The sequence below is a fragment of the Leptonychotes weddellii genome, chromosome 7, assembly GCF_054177405.1.
Source record: "Leptonychotes weddellii isolate Sample4059 chromosome 7, ASM5417740v2, whole genome shotgun sequence".
Taxonomy (NCBI): domain Eukaryota; kingdom Metazoa; phylum Chordata; class Mammalia; order Carnivora; family Phocidae; genus Leptonychotes; species Leptonychotes weddellii.
In genome coordinates, this window is record NC_138375.1 from 29,162,882 (window position 1) to 29,170,964 (window position 8,083).

Genomic DNA, 8,083 nt, shown 5'->3' on the forward strand with positions numbered 1-8,083 from the left:
CTGTCTTTTTGCCACTGGACATTCTTTCCTGCTTTGTCGAAGATTAGTTGACCATAGAGTTGAGGGTCCATTTCTGGACTCTCTATTCTGTTCCATGGATCTATGTGTCTGTTTTTGTGCCAAGACCATACTGTCTTGATGATGACAGCTTTGTAATAGAGCTTGAAGTCTGGAATTGTGATGCCACCAGCTTTGCTTTTCTTTTTCAACATTCCTCTGGTTATTCGGCGTCTTTTCTGGTTCCACACAAATTTTAGGATTACTTGTTCCATTTCTTTGAAAAAAGTTGGTGGTATTTTGATAGGGATTGCATTGAATGTGTAGATTGCTCTAGGTAGCATTGACATCTTCACAATATTTGTTCTTCTAATCCATGAGCATGGAACGTTTTTCCATTTCTTTGTGTCTTCCTCAATTTCTTTCATGAGTATTCTATAGTTTTCTGAGTACAGATTCTTTGCCTCTTTGGTTAGATTTATTCCTAGGTATCTTATGGTTTGGGGTGCAATTGTAAATGGGATCGACTCCTTAATTTCTCTTTCTTCTGTCTTGTTTTTGGTGTATAGAAATGCCACTGATTTCTGTGGATTGATTTTATATCTTGCCATTTTACTGAATTCCTGTATGAGTTCTTCTGCTTGCCTTTTTCTATCCTATCACCAATTTCTTGATTTTTTTTTCTTTTCACCTTCATACATTTTCTTACATTTTTCCTTAATACTCCTTGCTTTCTTCTAACTCCAGCTTGACCCTCACTTATGACCTCAACCACATAGCTTAATTATCTCTATATGTTCTTGGATATGCCTCCCACTTCTCTCTGTGTTTCCTAATTTGGTCCAAACAAGAAAAAATCTGTTTGGCTTATACATCTTTTTGCACCAGGCCAAATATAGGTCATTAGCCAGTCTCTGGATTTTGGTAGGAAAGACTATGAGGTCACATAGTACTCCTAGACCTGCTATATTAACTACAAGTAAAGACATTTCACTTAGGAATGACCAAAGGCATGGTACCAAGACTGGTGTATTGAATATGCAACCCTATAATACATTCATGAGATGAGAAAATGACAGAGTTCTACTACCTTGTTCCCTCTAAAAAAAATTTTTTTTTAACTCACCTTTTAGGCAGATTTCCCTGGTACTCAGCATGGACTTCCAGAATGAATACAAATAGCCCAATCAAAATAATCAATAAATCAAGGTACATGTCTCTAATGAGAACAAACTGCTGCCTTAAAAAAAAAAAAGTGCCATATACATTCCAAAATTAAATGCAAGTGAATTTTTCTGATTCTTGGGTGTTGTTCTTTATCCTCATCACCCTCCTTTTGAAAGTCATAATCTCTTGCTGTAACTGATCACCTCTATGGGCATTACTACTCAACTCCTAATGCATCCATTACAACTAATTCCAACTGCGTATCTTGTATCTTGAAGGTTTCAGGTACTTTGGGAACAAAACATTCTTGTTTCAAAATACTAAAACGATGAAAGCTGTATGTACTTCACAAATGTGGGTTAACAGAATATATATAATTACAACTAGACTTAAAGCTCATTGAAAGCAGGGACTGTCTCTCTTGTTCATTGCTCTTCCTCAGACACTAGTATGATGGCTGACATATAGTATGTGCTCAATATATTTTTCAAAATAAATAATCAATCAATCAATAAACCAATGAACGCCACACCTATTTCCTCACAACTTCTAAACAGTGGAAAGAATGGAGATTAAAATCTAGTAAGGACTGTTTTTGAATAGTATTAAAAAGTGTCTCCAGATTCCATAGAATCCCTGCATAGACAAACTAGAAATGAAACAAGTTTAGATGCAGGTCTTCTAATTAAAAATAAGTTCCTAGATAAAAGCAAAACAAAATACTGCAGAGACTCTAATAGGAAAATATGTATTTATTTGTTCTTAGTTTGGGTAGATTATATATACATCTTTACTCCTAAATGTAATTTCTCCTAGCCAAAGCTTGATGTTTACTGTTTTGTGTTCTCAAATAAAGAGTCCCTGGTAATAGGATTCCTTGCCTTCTTCTGAGGAGGGAAGATTCTGAAAAATAGCCATGAAACCCCTCATATCCCAGCACTGGACCAATCCTCCAACAGAAGTTAGCTTCCCATTGTCTACCTTGGGGCTGAGTCTGTAGGAAATAGTCCTTGCTCCAATTACCCCTCTCATCTCCCTTGGCAACACAGTAATCAGATTTCTAAGCTCATCACCACTCTCTTAAATAGGAAGAACAAAAGGCAGAAAACCCACAGAATGTTATGTGTGACTCATTTTCAACTTTGTGTGAATAATTTGGCACAAAGGCATAATTTTGCTTTTAATGAGGAATATTTACGTGTGTTTCTCCTCATTCAGTTGAGCACACAAATGAGAGACTGATTGCTCTGAACAATGCTGCTGCCTTCCTCCTGGGTGCTTGCTATTATTTGAAATCACAGAAAGGCACTGATTCACCACTGAATCACATGCATAATGACCAAAGTTCTAGAAGCTTGTGCCCTAAGGCCCAAGAGCTGGATTCTTTCTGCTTCTGCTGTGTGTGACAACTCTGATGCCAGCTCAGATGGTAAGGTTTGCAGGAACTCTGGTCTCCTCATTTAAATTAAAGAATAAACTTTGCCATTTTGCTCTTTGACAAAGAACAATCCCATAGCTAGACAAAGTTTTCTTTCTCTTTTAGATATGAGCCACGGTCTCTTGTAAGGGGTAAGACCAATGGGTATCAAGAGATTCCCTCTCATGTGTATTAATGGTATCCTCTCTGGTTTGAAGAACAGGGTCCATTGTTTCTGCCCAGTTTCATGTATCATTTTTAAACAGTGTTGCCCTAAGCCACTAAGGGCCAGTATGGGAGGACTAGAGAGTAGTACACAAAGCCACAGTACCCTCAGCCCTCCTTCCAGACATCTGACCCATCTCTCATCCTTCAACCAGGGAAGCTGAGCTTTATTTGTTTTGTATGTAGAATTTCTACATGATATTTCATTTGAAAAAAGTAATTCAAAGGCTTTAAAAAGATGAAGAACCAGTGTTGTGGGGGAATGAGCACTGAACTTGGAATTAGGATATCTTCACTCTAGTCCTGCTTCTGGCCCTAATTAGCCAGTAGACTTTGAGAACTCATGTTACCTTTTTAGAGCCTGACTCCCCTGCTGTGGAACTGAGGCAACAGATGGTAGAATTTAAGCCAGGCCCTATGAAGGTAAGAAGTTTCCTCAAAGGTCCTCAAGATTGACCTTGAAAAGGAAGGGTGAGGACTCCCATTTTCCCAACTTCACTTCAAACAGTGCAACTCTGCTATATATATATGATATATATTCACATATATATATTAGATAGTTTCCATATAAAATTTGAGCTTTAAAAATTTGAAAAGCATTCAATTCTGTATCAATATACTCTTCATTCTGACATTCTATTGCTCTATAATTCCTATTTCCTATGTTCCATTGATTAAGAAGCAAGACACTTTACAATGACTTTTTATTCATATATTATGCTATTTGTTGATGTTATTTACATATGATGCAATAATACATAACACATACATATATATAACACCATTTTTTTCTAGGTACTCAGAAACTCACACATAAATGTAAATTCACATTCAAATTCATATTTTATACATATATATGTAAACATTTATATATATACATATATATGTATATATATGTAAACATTTTTGTCTGGTTAGTATTAAGATTTTCTACATTTTGTTCCATGGAATACTCTTCTGGGATATAGTAGTAAGCATGGCATGAAAAAAATATCATGTTGAAATGAGTTTGGGAGACTATGCATATTTAATCTCTTTATAAGTAACACACAAGGCACACACACATTTCAGGTTCCAAAAGCAACTTCAGGGAAAAATCTGTTTGATCTGGATTAATACAGAATTTATCAAACTTATTTTAGTGGGACACTCTTTGTTATCAATATACCTATTGAATTTACTAGAACCACGGTTCTGAAGCAAACTCAGAAACAATAATGTAGTGATTTTCCAATGTTATGGACTGAATGTGTTCCCCCAAAAGTCATATGCTAAAGTCCTAACCCCTCTGGGAGGTAATTAGGTTTGGATGAGGTCATTAAGGTGGTGCTCTCATTATGGGATTAGTGGCCTTATAAGAAGAGGAAGAGACACTAGAGCTCTCTCTCTCTCTCTGTGTGCACTAGCACAAAGAAAAGACCATGTGAGCCCACAGAGAGAGGATGGCCATCTGCAAGCTTGAAAGAGGACTGTCACCAAGAATTGAATCTGCTGGCTCCCTGACCTTGGCCTTGCCAGCTCCTGGAACTGTGAGAAATACATGTCTGTTGTTGAAGCCCCCTAGTGTTTTGTTACAGCAGCCGGAGCAGACTGAGATATCCAGGTAAGAAAATTAGGGTTTGACTGGTTGCACAACTTACTGACACAACTAGCATTCTAAATTTCTACCTAAAAATCTATTCGAAAACTCCAGTCAAATGGTGAATTAACTTCATACCTTGACATACCCTTTTTCCTCCAAAAGAATAATTGAAAAATGTAAAATGAGAAAATCCACAATATATAACCCGTCTTCAGAACAAAATAAACACTGTTATGGACTAGAATTGGAACAGAAACCCAAAGCAGGGAATATGGCTAAAGCCCAGAGTCTCCAGGGTTTGTAGTCTGGAAACAGGCAGAGGCAGTTGAAATGACGGTGATGGGAGGACTTAAAATCCACAGCAGACAAGGGATAGGATCCAGACTCACTGCTTAAAGCCAGGTGCTGGCACAGAAGTACTCCCTCCTGTCCATCCTCCCCTCCTCATTGCTCATAGAAAGAGGTTGATGAAACTGCTTTCATCCAGAGCCCAAGGCTTTATAAACTGTGGACTTGGTGAAGCTGGTTGACAAGGCATGACCCCATGCTCAGAAACTGGCTCCCAGATTGGATCTGCACTATATCAAATCTCACAACAAAGCAGGAGCCCCAATCTGTTAAAACCTGATTCTAGACTGGAGGCCCCGAGACCTGGATGGAGACAACAGAGAAAACCACTAGCCAAGGAGGAGGTGAGCACAAAAGAGAAAAGAGAGAAGATAAAATCGTATCACTCAAAAGCTGATCCTGCACACCAAAGGAAGAAATCTACTGCAGGGGCGCCTGGGTGGCTCAGTCGTTATGTGTCTGCCTTCCACTCAGGTCATGATCCCAGAGTCCTGGGATCAAGCCCCGCGTCAGGCTCCCCGCTCGGCAGGAAGCCTGCTTCTCCTTCTCCCACTCACCCTGCTTGTGTTCCCTCTCTCACTGTGTCTCACTCTGTCAAATAAATAAAATCTTTTTTTTTTTAAGATTTAAAAAAAAATCTTAAAATCTTAAAAATCTTAAAAAAAAAAAAGAAATCTACTATAAAGAAAGGCAGCCAATAAAATCCATGATGGGAAAAAGAATCCCCTTCAGGCAATTAACATTCAAAGAATATTCCACCCAAGAATTATAAAAAGTATTTTGAACATTCATACAAATAAAGAAACAGAGAACATTTGTTGAGAATCATAAATTATCACAGAAAAATAGGAAAGTAAAATAAGAATTAGTATAGATATAAAAATTAGTTATTTTTTAAATAATGAAAACAACAACAAAAAAGAGATGAACTCAGGATTTAACAAAGAAGGAATTAATAAATAAAAATATAGTGCTGAGGAATTTCTCATACGCAGAACAGAAGGACAAGGATAAAAATTTTGAAAGAGCAGCTAGGATACATAGGGAACAGAATAAGAGACCCTAACACATGTCTAAAAGGGGAGGTGAAAATACTAACCAAGAGATTAGGCATCTACAATCTAGATGACATGCAGGCTGTCAGCAAGGTCCAGGGAAATGAACACAAGCTGATTTGAGGAAGGCTCCAGGCTTGACTTCATTGTTAGTTCACAGCAGAGCCTGGGGAATCCATCCCACATTGCAAAGAGACCAGGACAATGCATCACCAACCCTGACCCAGGCTCTAGCCAGGTAGGTCAAGGGCTAGGAGGTAGCTTTTAACAAGCACCAGTCTCCTAAGGATTTCCAGAAGCCAAGGACTAACCTCCTTAGGGATATGTTAAGAGTCCTCTCAGGCAGAAGCAGGCAAAGGTTATGCCCACACCTTGTTGGTAAATGAAATGAGGCTACTGATTTATTGCTAAACTGCTTCACAGTAGTTTCAGGGCAGAGGAAGAATGTCCAGGCATCTGGACAAAACAGCTGCTACGGGTGTAGGAAATATTAATATATGAAAGACTAGGAACTGAGTAGGGACTGGCCAAAAAAATTAAGTTTAAAAGTAATTGAAAAAAATAAAAGGAATGCAAATAGAAGAAAATCAAAAGAAGAGTGAAGGAAAATAACCATTCCTCCACTCAAAACCCTTCACAACTTTCTGTACCACTCAGAATGAAGTCCAAAGTCTATAAAATCACGTTCAAGGCTCTACAAACTCCCCCACCTGATCTCACCTGCCACCTTTCTGACCTTACCTCCTCCTGATCTTTGCTTTGCTCTCTGTTTTCCAGCCACACTGTCTTCACTGCTCATCTTTCAACTTTCCAGGCACACTCCACCTGCTGTTCCCTCTGCTTGGAGACCTCCTCCTTCAGAAGGCCACATGGCTTAGTCCCTCACATCCTCCAATTCTTTGCTCACACATCATCTTCCTCTGGAGGACCTTCCCTGGCCACCTGTTTAAACTTGCCTTCCCACTCCTGCCCTCCCTATCCTCCTTCCCTGCCTTATACTTCCCCTCGGCACTCAGCACTATCTCACATTCAAAACGCATTATAAATTTACTTGTATCTGTCTTCCGCTGCTAGGCTGTAAACTCCTTGAGAACCGGGGTGTTTATCTCTCGTATTTTAGTGCTGTATCTCCAGTGCCAGAAACAGTGCCTGACACATTATAGGCACTCAGTAATGACTTGTTGATAGAATCAATTAGTGATCCCTGACATATGGGAAGCACTCAGTAAAGGCTGAGCACTGTGATTTAACCACAGTTATTCAACTACCAATAACTCCCTACTTAGTCTGCTCTGCTAGTCTCTGTTCCAGGAGGGTCAGTCACATCATCAGCATAATAACCATAACCATCTACGATATGCTAAGTTCCCTCAGATATATTTTATTTCTTGTATCTCTTTAACATCAATTCAAAAATGGGGACATTATCATCCCCATCTTATTATGATTATGAGACTGAGGTACAACAAAGTTAACTGATTTCCCCACACTCATATACCTAGAGGGTGATAAAGCAGATTTGGAACCTAAGTCTATCCTCCTCCAAAGACTCTGATGTCTTCTCCATTGGTGGATTGTTCCTTTCGCTGCTCTGGCCTAGCACTCTCCACCTAAATAGATAATCTCATCTATAGTCACCTTCCTTCCTTCATGATGCTTAACTCTTTTATTAGAATCATCTCTCATAGTAAACACTGTTGTCCATTCCTCCTTGCTAAGCTTGATTTATCTGGATTCTCTCTCTTCTAAAAATGACTCTATGTGTCCCCAGCTCCAAAGGTAAATGTTGATTAATCTAAGCCAATCAGAAAGCTAAGGTGACATCCCTGTAGGGAACATCAGAGCTCTGCCTCTTCACAAAAGCAACTAATAAACTACAAAAACTGTCAGAATCTAAGCCAGTCATGCAATCCATTTTCCTTGTCAGTAATTGGCTTAGGAATAGAGATTTAATACAATCCCAGCCAATAAGACATGAGGAGAGTCAGCTGGGGCACTTCTAGAAATAGTCTCATTATTATGGAGAAAGACAGGAGAAATAGACTCTTCTTCCCCATACATGTTCATATTTAAATGAGATGTCTGAAATACTACCACCATCTTTGAATCAACCAGAAGATAAAGTTAACACAAGAAAAAGAATACAATTAATAGAATCTCAAAGAAATAAAATTAGAGGCCTTGTATAACAAGCCTAATGTCCCCCTTTCCCATGGAAGTTATGTGAGACTTTTAAAAAGTACTTATACAGTATAAGCAAGGCTGAATTAGTTTCCCATTACTTTAACTGAA